This window comes from Octopus sinensis, linkage group LG20, assembly GCF_006345805.1.
Source record: "Octopus sinensis linkage group LG20, ASM634580v1, whole genome shotgun sequence".
Taxonomy (NCBI): domain Eukaryota; kingdom Metazoa; phylum Mollusca; class Cephalopoda; order Octopoda; family Octopodidae; genus Octopus; species Octopus sinensis.
Window position 1 is genome coordinate 13341506 of NC_043016.1, and position 12490 is coordinate 13353995.

A 12490-nucleotide genomic window follows, 5' to 3' on the forward strand; every position below is an offset into this window, starting at 1 on the left:
TCGTGGGAAAGGAAAGGAATGAAGATCTCGATATGCTCCTCCTTAAATTTTTGTTTAAACACACAAAACAGTTATAAATAGAATAACTTTAATTTGTAGTCTTAAAGAAATAAAGATCTCTTTTTCTTTGCAAAGCTGGAACGTATTCAAATGGTTACTCTTTTACTTGTTTCAGTCAATTTGACTGCGGCTATGCTGGAGCACCGCCTTTAGTCGAGCAAATCGACCCCAGGACTTATTCTTTGAAAGCCTATTTTATCGATATCTTACGGGAAGTTACGGGAACATAAAAATACTAACACCGGTTGTCAAGCGATGGTGGGAGAACAAACACACACAAGCATGTGTATAAGACGGGCTTCTTTCAGTTTCCGTCTCCCAAATCCACTCGCGAGGCCTTGGTCGGCCCGAGGATATAGTAGAAGACACTTGCCCAAGATGCCACACGATGAAACTGAACCCGGAACTATGTGGTTGGTAAGCAAGATGCTTACCACACAACCACTTCTGCACCTGGATGTCTTTTATTTTTTAATTTATTTTTTTAACTGTCACTAGAGTAACTTGCTTGATTTCAGTATTTCGATATCATTAGCCCTTATGAACAAAGAAGTCAAACAGCTCGAAGAAGGAAACATTCTGGTCCTCGAAGCAAAACGCCAAAGAAAAAAAAAAACAGACAAGATACCGCAGCCCTGCAGCACCTTCCTTGCTTGCAGATTTTGAAGCAGAACCTTCTCATCAAACATAGAAAGGATTGGCCACGAGAGAAACTGCAGGAAGAAGACTATGAGGACCTAATTAAGACATTCTCCACTTCTTAGACCGTCTGTCAAAACGCCAAGAGCCATACACAAAGCCCTTATGACTTAGCGAACGCGTTTTTCTATGACGTTATATTAATTTTAATGTTTGAGTTTAACAGCTAAATGGACATTTTCTTAACTAACCAAGTTGTAAATCTCTAGAAAGTGTTATCTAAATAATGATGATGATGATGATAGATAGATATGTTTCTTTATTAGCCACACAGGGCTGCACACAGATAGGACAAATTACAAGGTAGAGTTTTTCTTTTGGGGATAAAAAAGGGGGGTTGGTTTTCGATCAAAAGGGATCGTAAAAGGAAAGAAAGAGGACAAAAAAAAGGGCGGGGGGATAAAAAAAGGGAAAAGAAAAAAAGACGATCAATAGGGATCGTTATCACAGAAATGTCAATATAAAGTGTAAAGGGGAGGACAGGTGAGGTTTACCCGTGGAAAGAAAAGCCTACGGAAAAGACCACGGTAACCTCGGTCAATGAAGTCACATGTTATATTCCTTTTTTTTTTACAAATAAGCAACTCTGTATTAATTTTTACGGTTCATAGGATCATAGATAGATAGATAGATAGATAGATAGATAGATAGATAGATAGATAGATAGATAGATAGATAGATAGATAGATAGATAGATAGATAGATAGATAGATAGATAGATAGATAGATAGATAGCCCAAATGTGGAGACTAAAAAACAGAAATAATCCCTATAATAATAAGTGCACTAGGTATGATATGATTAGAAAAACACACCGACAAATACACAACCAAAACACTAGGACTTACGAATATATATATATATATAACATAGAGAAAATAGCAGTACTAGGCACCGCACACATCTTACGTAAAACACTTTCAATGCAGTGAATATGACAACAGCAAAATAAACCACAACACATGACCAAGGCACACAGAACTGCGCTCGGTAGTACAGGGAAACCACGTGACAAAAATAAGACTATTAAATAATAATAATAATAATAATAATAATAATAATAATAATAATAATAATAATACATGCCTTGATGCAATACCAGGCAGTGACTCCATTGGCTTCTGATCTTAACTGATTGGAAGTATTATCATGTACATTGTTTTGTCTTGCTATAAAAGATGGTCTACAGCTAATATTCTGCTCAATAACACAGATTTGCTTGTCAGTTGTTTGACCTTAACCAGTTGAGCATGTCCCTTAGTGGCTGACGATACGTGCATCTCTGATCACGAGCAGTAATAGTGGGGGAGCATCATAGCCATGTGTTGAGAGGGTTTCTTTGGGGTTTGAATAATTCACCTCTAGAAACATGGGTGTTTCGTTTAACATCCTTAAACAACCCTTATTCAGGGACCTTTTGAACAGGATGGGTTACTCGACCAGAAGAAAATTCTAGCTGGTCCCCAACTGCAAGGTCATGCGCTGTTTATCTTGATATGAGATCACCATGTCGCGCACATATGGCTGTGATGCATGTGCCTGGTGTACCCTTATCAGACGGGTAGTCATGATGGGTATACTGGGCTTCGTATATTTTACCCCAGTGACCCTTTGATGGCATGCACTGCTCTCTCACTCAATAATAATAATAATAATAATAATAATAATAATAATAATATATGTAGTAGTAGTAGTAGTAGTAGTAGTAGTAGTAGTAGTATAGTAGTAGTAGTAGTAGTAGTAGTATAGTAGTAGTAGTAGTAGTAGTGTAGTAGTAGTAGTAGTAGTAGTAGTAGCAATGAGAGAGAGAGAAGGGGCGAGAATGGGGGAGGAAGCGAGGAAAGGATAGAAAGAAAGACAGAAAGAGCGAGAGAGGGACAAAGAGAGAGATTGGTTGGAAAATGACAAGATCAAATTCTAAATAAAATCGAAGGAAGGAACGTCGACAGAAACGATGTCACCAATACTTCCAGTATTTCTAACATGGAGGAAAATGATAACTGATTTATCGATTAATTCAGATTGATTCTTAGCAACAAAAAAAAAAAAATAAAAAAATAACGTCTATTAATTCTGTTCGAGCATTGAATTATTATTTTGTCGTTTTGTCGTTTAGTCTGGGGGAAAATAAGGAGAAAAAAACCCCATGCCGTTTGATTGGTAAGAGTGAGGAATGCTATCCTCAAACTGAAGATCTCATCTGGATGTTCGCATCGGAGTGAAATCTACTATAGGCACGCATGGTGGTTAGATGGCGGCGGTGGCGGTGTCAGTGGTGGCGGTGGTGGTGATGGTGGTGGTGGTGGTGGTGGTGGTGGTGGTGTGGTGGTGGTGGTGGTGGTGGTGTTTTGGTGGTGGTGGTGGTGGTGGTGGTGGTGGTGGTGGTGATGGTGGTGGTGGTAGTGGTGGTGGTGGTGGTGGTGGCGGTGGTGATGGTGGTGGCGGTGGTGGTTGTGGTGATGGTGATGGTGGTGGTTTTGGTGGTGGTGGTGGTGGTGGTGGTTTTGGTGGTGGTGGTGGTGGTGGTGGTGGTGGGGTGGTGGTGGTGGTGGTGGTGGTGGTGGTGGTGGTGGTGGTGGTGGTGGTCTGGGAGATGTACGATTAAGTCTATTGCCTTCGTAGGACACAGTGCGATTTGAAATGGGAACTCAAAAGAGTCTGAACAAATACCACAAGACATCCGGTCTATGGTCTAACGATTCGGTCAGTCGACCGTCCTAGATTGGAGCATTATCATCCATCAAGTCCGGAAAAATGAAAAGTTCTGTGACAAAAGATGTCGGCTCTCCTCTACCACTGTGGAAGATCTCACCCACATCAGCAGCAGTTGCTCCAAAATGTCTACAAGACACCATCTGCCCCGGAGGCATGACATAGTTGTAAAGATTATTTTCAATGCAATCCACAGGAAGAAGTGCCTTGGCATATACATCAAAGGCATGCCAGAACCAGCAGGTGTTCACACTTTTAGAAACAAGGAACACTGATGGAATACCCCAATAAAACCATAAACATAACAATCCTCGTATTGTTCTATGGGCAAGGAACAAAAGCCATGCACTGTTGTAGGGGTCAGCCGCTCAGCAGATGTGAACGTACAATCAAAAGTCCAGGAATAAGAGAACATCTAAGGGGGTGAGGCTACACTCCTGAAACATCAGGGATAGTTCTATAAAAATCAGATTTAGATAATAAACGGACTTCCAAAGTTCTCTAATGTTGCACAGTCATATAACAGGTCTTAAAAATGTAATTTAAAAAACCTGTTAGTTTCAACATCATCGGTAACCACTGAGCCGCAGGTTTTATGTCGGAGTTATCCCAGTTACCTGAGTTGCCTTCACCTAGAAGGATGCCCTGACAAAGGCTAGGAGTCCTTCACTCCCAATGGTTTAACTGCGCAATCGGGTATTCAATCCGGTTATTTCTATGTCCCCGCGCTTGATAAGGCTTTAAGACATTTATTGGATGGCCGTTGACTCTCCTGATGTTTCAGGAGTGTAGCCTCATTATTGGATGGCCGTTGACTCTCCTGATGTTTCAGGAGTGTAGCCTCACCCCCTTAGATGTTTGGAGAACTCAGATGTGTTTTCGGCTGATGAGTACGGGTCACTTGTATTTGCTGCAATATTTGCTGCCTTAATAAAGCTGGTCTTCGTATGAAACAATTGTACCGAAATACTGATCCATTTTTGTTGCTTTTTTCTTGTATATATATATATGTATGTATGTATATATAATATATATATATATATATATATATATATATATATATATATATAATATATATATATATATATATTATATATATAATATATATATATATATATATATATTGCGGTCCCCGCGTATTATACAAAATGGATAATGAACTGGCTGAGGGCAGAAAAGAGATGACCTTGCAGGACGGCTAACAGAATATGTCTTTGTTCCTCTATATTCTGTCTATATTCTGATCTAAATTCTGCTCTATTTTCGCTTCTGTGTTCAATTTTGACTTTTATCCTTGGCACGATTGATTAGATAAAGTACCGGTAGGTTAATTCAGGCCTCTGTCTACTATCTCTGAAAACCTGCGACCTAGAGTTGGAATGTGTGTGTGTGTGTGTGTGTGTGTGTGTGTGTGTGTGTGTGTGTGTGTGTGTGTGTGTGTGTGTGTGTGTGTGTGTGTGTGTGTGTGTGTGTGTGTGTGTGTGTGTGTGTGTATGTGTGTGTGTGCGTTCTGAAGTATCTCCACCATTTGCAAACTGATAAACATACATACATTTATGTACATGTATGTATGTATATAGATGTGTATACACACACACACACACACACACACACACATGTATCTTATAGCAGCATTAGTTTGATTCGTTAAATATATTTGAATAATATAATTGTTCAGTGATAAAAGATTTTATTAGCATTAACTACAAGATGTGTTTAAATAATTAATTAATCAATCAATAATTAATTAATTAATTAATTAATTATTAATTAATTAATTAATTAATTAATTATTAATTAATTAATTAATAATAATAATAATAAAATAATAATAATAATAATAATAATGAGTGGCTCGCATGGCTTTTGATCTTAACTGATTGGAAGTGTTATCATGTACATTGTTTTGTCTTTGTATAAAAGATGGGCTACAGCAAATATTCTGCTCAATACCACAGATTTGCTTGTCAGTTGTTTGACCTTAACCAGGTTAAACAACTGACCAGTTGGCCATGTCCCTTAGTGGCTAACGATATGTGCATCTCAGACCACAAGCAGAAGTAGTGGGGGAGCATCATAGTCGTGTGTTGAGTGGAATTCTTTGGAATTTGGATAATTCACCTTTGGAAACATGGATGGCTCGTTCAACATCCTTAAACAATTCTTATTCAGGAACCTTTTGAGCGGGATGAGCTACTCGACCAGAAGAAAATTCTAAGTTTAAGTCGTGAAGTTTACAACTTAATGGATCTCCGTTGTTCGAGCAACTGAATTATCTGCCCCTGAATAAGCGTTTAAGTGGCTGAGTATTCCATAGACATGTGTATCTTTCATGTAATTATCAATCAGAGTCAACGAGACACAGTGCCGTTTGAATCGCAGGTATAATCCACCCAACGGGCTTAAGTACAGTCTCCGCCTACCTAGTTTTATTCGCAAAGTATGGGTCTACCCGAAACTATAGAAAATGACATTTGCCCAAGATTCAACGCATTGGAATCGAACTCTGATCTCTTGGTTACGAAACGAACTTCTTAACCATTCGGTCCAACTGCGCCGCCTTACATGTGTGTGTGTGTGTGTGTGTGTGTGTGTTACAAACACAGACACAATAGAAATTTACCCTCGCATTTTTACGCAACAGAAAACAGACCGCCTGAACGTTCACAGACGGCAAAGCTATGTTTCTATTGAAATTTTCTATTGACGTACCAGTGTTTCGTACAAAAGCAAAATGTCTCGTATTTATGAGAAAATCGTACGAAATGAAACCACGTCTTTTGTAAAGAGCGTCTGTGACATAAGTCAGGAAAAGAATTGCAAAATCATCATCAGTGCCCCCCCTCTCTCTCTCTCTCTCTCTGTGGTGTGTTTGCTTGTGTGTGTGTGTGTGTTGTGTTTGCATGTGTGAGTCTGTATTTGCATGTGTGTGTGTGTGGTGTGTTTGCATGTGTGAGTCTGTATTTGCATGTGTGTGTGTGTGGTGTGTTTGCTTGTGTGTGTGTTGTGTTTGCATGTGTGAGTCTGTATTTGCATGTTTGTGTGTGCGTGTGTGTACGTATGTGTATGTATGTGTGTGTGTGTTTGTGTGTGTATTTGTGTGTGTGTGTGTGTACATACAGAAATGAACGTGTGTGAGAATGTTTCGTCTTATTGAAACTTTTCACTTTCCTAACACAGAGGCAGATCAAGGCCAACAATAAAACATCTTGCGGGTCCTTCCACCTCCAATAAACAGTAAACCAAATTCCTTCCAAAGAGTGGACTAAAAAGACGGAGGGAACGGGCGAGACTTGAATGCGTTTCGGCTGCTTAACTCGGTTCAGGTAAGTCCAAACGGATATAAACAACAAACATTGAGCACTTTAATATTTTTATTTCGGAAAATATACGTGTGCACGTCCGCATGTGTGTGTGTGTGTGTGTGTGTGGTGTGTGTGTGTGTGTGTGTGTGTCTGTGTGTGTGTGTGTGTGTGTTTGTGTGTTTGTTTGTGTGTGTATTTGTGTGTGTGTGTGTATTTGTGTGGTGTGTGTGTGTGTGTTGTGTTTGTGTGTGTGTGTTTGTGTGTGTGTATTTGTGTGTGTGTGTATTGTGTGTGTGTGTGTATTTGTGTGTGTGTGTGTGTGTGTGTATGCGTGTGTATAGTTAATCCAAACATTAAAACACAAAGAGAAAACACAACAACGCGAGGACGTGGAACAAGTACAGTGTTATTGGACGCTCGGGAAAGGAAAGAAAGAAGGATGATTTAACGTTTCGAGCGGAGCTCTTCGTCAGAAACATAGAAAAAGGAAAAGTCCAAGGAATGGAAGACGAAGAAAGAAAATCGCCAACGATACACACGCGGTCACGTTTTTGTGTCTGGGAGTGTTGATGTCTGTGTTCATTGTCATAACTTGATTCATTTCTACACGAATTATAAACAGATACTCTAAACTTCAGAAAATACGTGACTTAAACGTTCGTGTAAAATGCTTGAAACTTGTAATGGCATTAACACAGGCTTGTCCCATATGACTAAAATTTTCATGAGGGATTGATTTACGCAAGCAGGTTCATAAATTGTTGATTTCTTTAAACCACGTAAAGCAAATATATGCGTGTCTGTGATGAAAGCATGTTCTAGGGTGACTCTAAGGAAACGAGTCGATCCCCTAAATTATGCTGTGTCAATTTGATCTCGATGTAACCCTCTTAGAGTAGATTTATGATTAAAGGCATTCTGTTTGTGGCAATCTGCTGATTTCCAATGGTTTGAAAAATTGTAAAAGTGCCGGCACGTAACACTCTCACACTAGTCACTGTATCGCCTGCTGATGAAGGCGAGGTGTACGTATGTATTTTCATAAACACATTCGAGTACACAGGTGAATGGTGTAAACTGTAAAGTACTTCATATAGCTGAGCAGTCACCTGTTATAGAACGCAGATATTAATAAGGAGATCCAAAACTGGATAAAATGTACCAGGACAAACTCTGCTGTCTGAGGTCGGACTTTTAGACTCCGTATTAATCACGAGCACTAGCGTAGCTAGAGTGTGTGCCGCCCGGGGCGGCCCTTCTGTTTTCCGCCCCATCCCGGATCCCGCAAAAGACATATTGCCTACAGCAGACCCAAAAGTGTCGCCCGGGGGGGGGGGGGCTACACCACCACTACCACCACCCAGCTGTGCTAGTGATCACATGTGGTTTCAAAAATTCAAAACTTGATGGGCAATTATCCTCGATCGCAACAAATTGCCAACAAGGGCGATATCTACTAAGATTTATCTCACCGTCTAATTGTTATATAGCTTTAAACCCACATTTATGTACTAAATGCTTTATTCCAAGTTGGAAAGTTTCTTTTACAATCTTTAAATAAGACATTTAATGCCGAAATATCAGCTTTATGCTATATGTAAATTTGTTAGTAAAAATGGTTTGACAGTTCTATGGTAGTATGGAGAAGTCCCATTTTGGAAATAAAATTTCACATCTTCACTCCTCTTAAACGCTGGACATGAGAGATGGTCACAGTAGGTTCAAGTAGATTGGACTAATCATAGTACCGTCACAAAAAACCATGGTCCAATAAATCCTTTTGATAAGCCGCACTATATTGTAACTTCCGGTAAGTTAACATGATGTTCCTCTGAATGTGCCGATCATCAGTCCCTAGTATCTACAATTGTGATGGTTAATTGAACCATTCAATTTAAATGTAACCTCACCACTCCAAACACTCCTGATTGGAGAATGTGTATCTTGCCAAATACCATTCACTAAACTCAACTCTTTGGTTTTGAACCATCTTCCTTGAGTTCATGGATTATTCTTGGAATGTAACTTTTCCAATGACATTGCTTGAAGATTTTAAAATTCCTAACTCACAAGTTGCTTGCAAACAGGTTTTCTTGAACTCTAGCAATGCGTTTCTAACACCTTTCTTAATTTTGGGGACTCAGCGATGTCTGCGATCTTCCGGAACGGTTCTTGTGAATATTCTGAACAATTCCATCTGATTCAAACTTATCTCTAATTCGTGATGGTAAACTGTGCAGGTGGATCTGTTTCCAAGACTGTCTTTCGACTACGACTGCGTTTTCAAACTTCCGGTAATGTTTCAGGGTAAATTTCCTTTGTTCAAAGCTTATTTTGGTTCCATTTCTTATTTCTGATGGGTTAAATCTATAACGATATGAAAAGTGAGTTACCAGCTGTTAAAGTAAGAAAAATAGTTGGCGAGGGGTGGGAAGACATCCTGAAGTGCATGGTTGCACTTCAATGGCTGGAATGATTAGATCTATAAAACGTGTGTGCGTTAGATTTATTATCTATCTATCTGAGGGTGTCGTGGGTGGAAGGTGGGGTGCTGTTACTCGGAAGGTGAATCAATAAAGGCCTGCTTCACACGATCTATGTTAACAGTTTGAAGGTCTAAAACCATGAACTTGGGTTTTACTTTTAACACTCGGTACGGTCCGGTATAAGACTGCTATAGTGGTTGCTTGACTACGTCATTACGGATAAAAAATATGAGTGCATTTATGAATATCTGGTGGAACAAAACACATGATAAATTGTGGTCTGGTTACCAACGGAGGTAATTCTACCATGTATTTTTGCATTCGATGAACATAATCTCATGGATCGAAATCTCGGTCAACCGCAGTTGTATTTGTGACCATTTGACCCGGTCATAACAAAAGGGGCGCCATAAAGTAATTCCCCCGGTGAAAAACCTAGGTCTTCCTTTACAACCGACCGAAGACCTAATAAAATAATTGATAATACTTCTAACCAAACATCTGACTCGGAATAAGCGGGTAGAGTTGCTTTCATTTGACGGTGAAAACGCTCAATCATCCCGTTAGACGTGGGGTGGTGAGCAGTGGTACGGATTCGTCGATTACCCAGCAAGTTTGAATTTTCAGCCACGAGATTTGATTCAGTAACTATGGAATCAATCTATCAGTAGTCATGGTGACGGGAGCTCCAGAATGCGAAATTCACCCAGCTATAAGAGCCTTTGCGATCGTGAGAGATGAAATGTTCTTCATGGGAATAGTTTCAGGTCATCTAGAAAAATTATCTATACAGGTCAGCAAATATATATTACCTTGAACTGACGGCAAGGGATCCACAATATCTATGTGGATATATTTAAATCGTGCACCTGGGGTTGTAAAAGTTCCCAAAGGTGTCTTTATAAACTGCTAAACTTTAGCTTTCTGACAAAATATACAAGAATCTGTAAAATGTAGTGGTAGTAGACGGATGTCTAAAAAAGGTGAGTCCAACGCATGAAGATGCAAAAATTTGTCATCTTGTTCTTGATCCAACAGAATTTGCTGCAAGTCAATGGAATCTGGAGTATGTAAAGCGTTAGTGTGCACGCGAGATAAAGTATTGGCTGCAGAATTATCTGCACCCTTGATGTAACGAATATTGACAGTGTATTGTGAAATGAAATCCAAATGTCGTAGGTCTCTGGGTGAATATTCATCTGCTTTCGTTTGTAGAGCAAAACTCAACGGTTTATGATAGGTGAAAACTGTAAACTGTCGTCCCTCAAGAAAATGCCGGAAATGTTTCACGGCTAAATAAGCAACCAAAAGTTCTCTGCTTAAGGTGTTGTATCTTGACTCAACTGGTTTGAGGCATCTGGGAAAAGCAAAGTTATTGCCAAGCGTTTAGAACAAACTGTTGCTAAACTCTGCCAATTCTTAAAGTTGAATCGTCAACCATTAATGATAAGAGTGCATCTAGAACGGAGTGAGCCAAAAATATAACTCTTGATAACTTGTCCTTAATATCCTCAAAAGCTTGTAGGTGAGTAGAATTTAATGATATAGGTTCATTTTTCATTTTTCTATTACGTAAAAGTTCCGTAAGAGGAAAAATTGTCTCAGTACAATGTGGAATAAATGTTCCGTAGAAGTTAATCAAACTGAAAAATTCTCGTAACTTCGTTACAGGAGAAGAAACTGGAATATCACCAAAAGCATCAATCCTATTCTTTAAAAGACCCATTCCATCTTTAACAATTACATGTCCCAGAAAAGTGATGGAAGAAACACCATAAATACATTTATTTGCGTTACTTATCACACCGTATTGCGATAGGCGAGTAAAAAGTTGTTCTAAATGAAATCCATGCTCCTTTTCTGTGGAAGTGTCTATTAATAAGCCATCGATGTCAGCGAAAACAAAATCTAGACCACGTGTGATTTCGTCGATAAATCTCTGAGAAGTGTTAGCAGCATTACGTAGAAGAAAAAGCAGTCGAATAAACTTGAACGAATCAAAAGTAGTAGTTAAAGCCGTCTTAGGAGTGTCCACCGGTTCAATTGGAATCTGGTTGTACGCACACTATAAATCGATCTTGGAAATTATAGTACTGTTATATAATGATGCAGAAAATTTATGAAAATGAGGAATAGGATATTTATCTGGTACCGTTAAAGCATTTACATGTCGATAGTTTCCACAAGATTGGAAATCTCTTGATTTTTTAGGCACAAGGTGTAACAGGTATGACCAATTACTGCAAAGAGGACGAATTATACCAAGGTCCAACATGTAACTAAATTCCTCCTTAGCTATTTTAAGCAAGACGTTTGTGACGAGACGCGACAGGCGGTCTTTTTGTAATAATATGGTGTGTTGCTCTATGCACCGGAGTCTTGTTATGAAAAATAGTTCGAGTGATATCCGTAAACTTCATCAAAAGTTCAAGGCAACGATTAGAAGATGATGAAAAGAAAAGAAGTAAAGGGGCGAGAAAACGTGTAGAGAGATGAGTTCTTGAGTCGACTAACTGCTTATTTCGTAAATCAACCAAAAGATCAAAATGATGCAAAAATCTGCGCCGAGAATCAGGTATGGTATGTCTGCAATAATAAAACCCATTGAAACTGTCGTCTGAGATTTATATCCAAGGTAGAGTAGATCAAGAAAGAAACATTACGACTGCTGGTGGTTGTCGTCATTGGTTACATGTGCGCCATTATAGTAATTTTACTCTGGTGAAAAACGGCAGGAAATCAGCATAACTCATCTTGATTAAAAGCACTCACCTTTCTGCCCTTAGATAATTTGTTGTGCCAATTTATGGAAAAGGTTAGGCTCCAGAACACATGCCGATTAGTTGTTTGAGAATGTATTAAGCGCAACGTGATTGGACCTTCGATCCCGCGCAATACTCAACCATCTCAGTGCAAGACTCAACCAATGTTCAAAGCTCACATGATAGGTAAAACGACCAATCATTACAGATTAAAGTGCTGTCTTCTAGATGCCATAATAGAAGTTGGTCTCACTACACATTCATCATATCTACGTATGTACAGGGTGTTCCAGAAAGATTTACCTATGTTTTAAACTCTTCCTCAAGAATATTGGTTCAGGTAATATTATCTAAATTTTACATAAATACTTGCATATGTCTTTTGTTCATGTGTCTATTGCTTCGTTCACCTGTAACATGTTTGTAAACAAACATGGCGTCGAAAGCAAAAGGGGGCCACATTGTC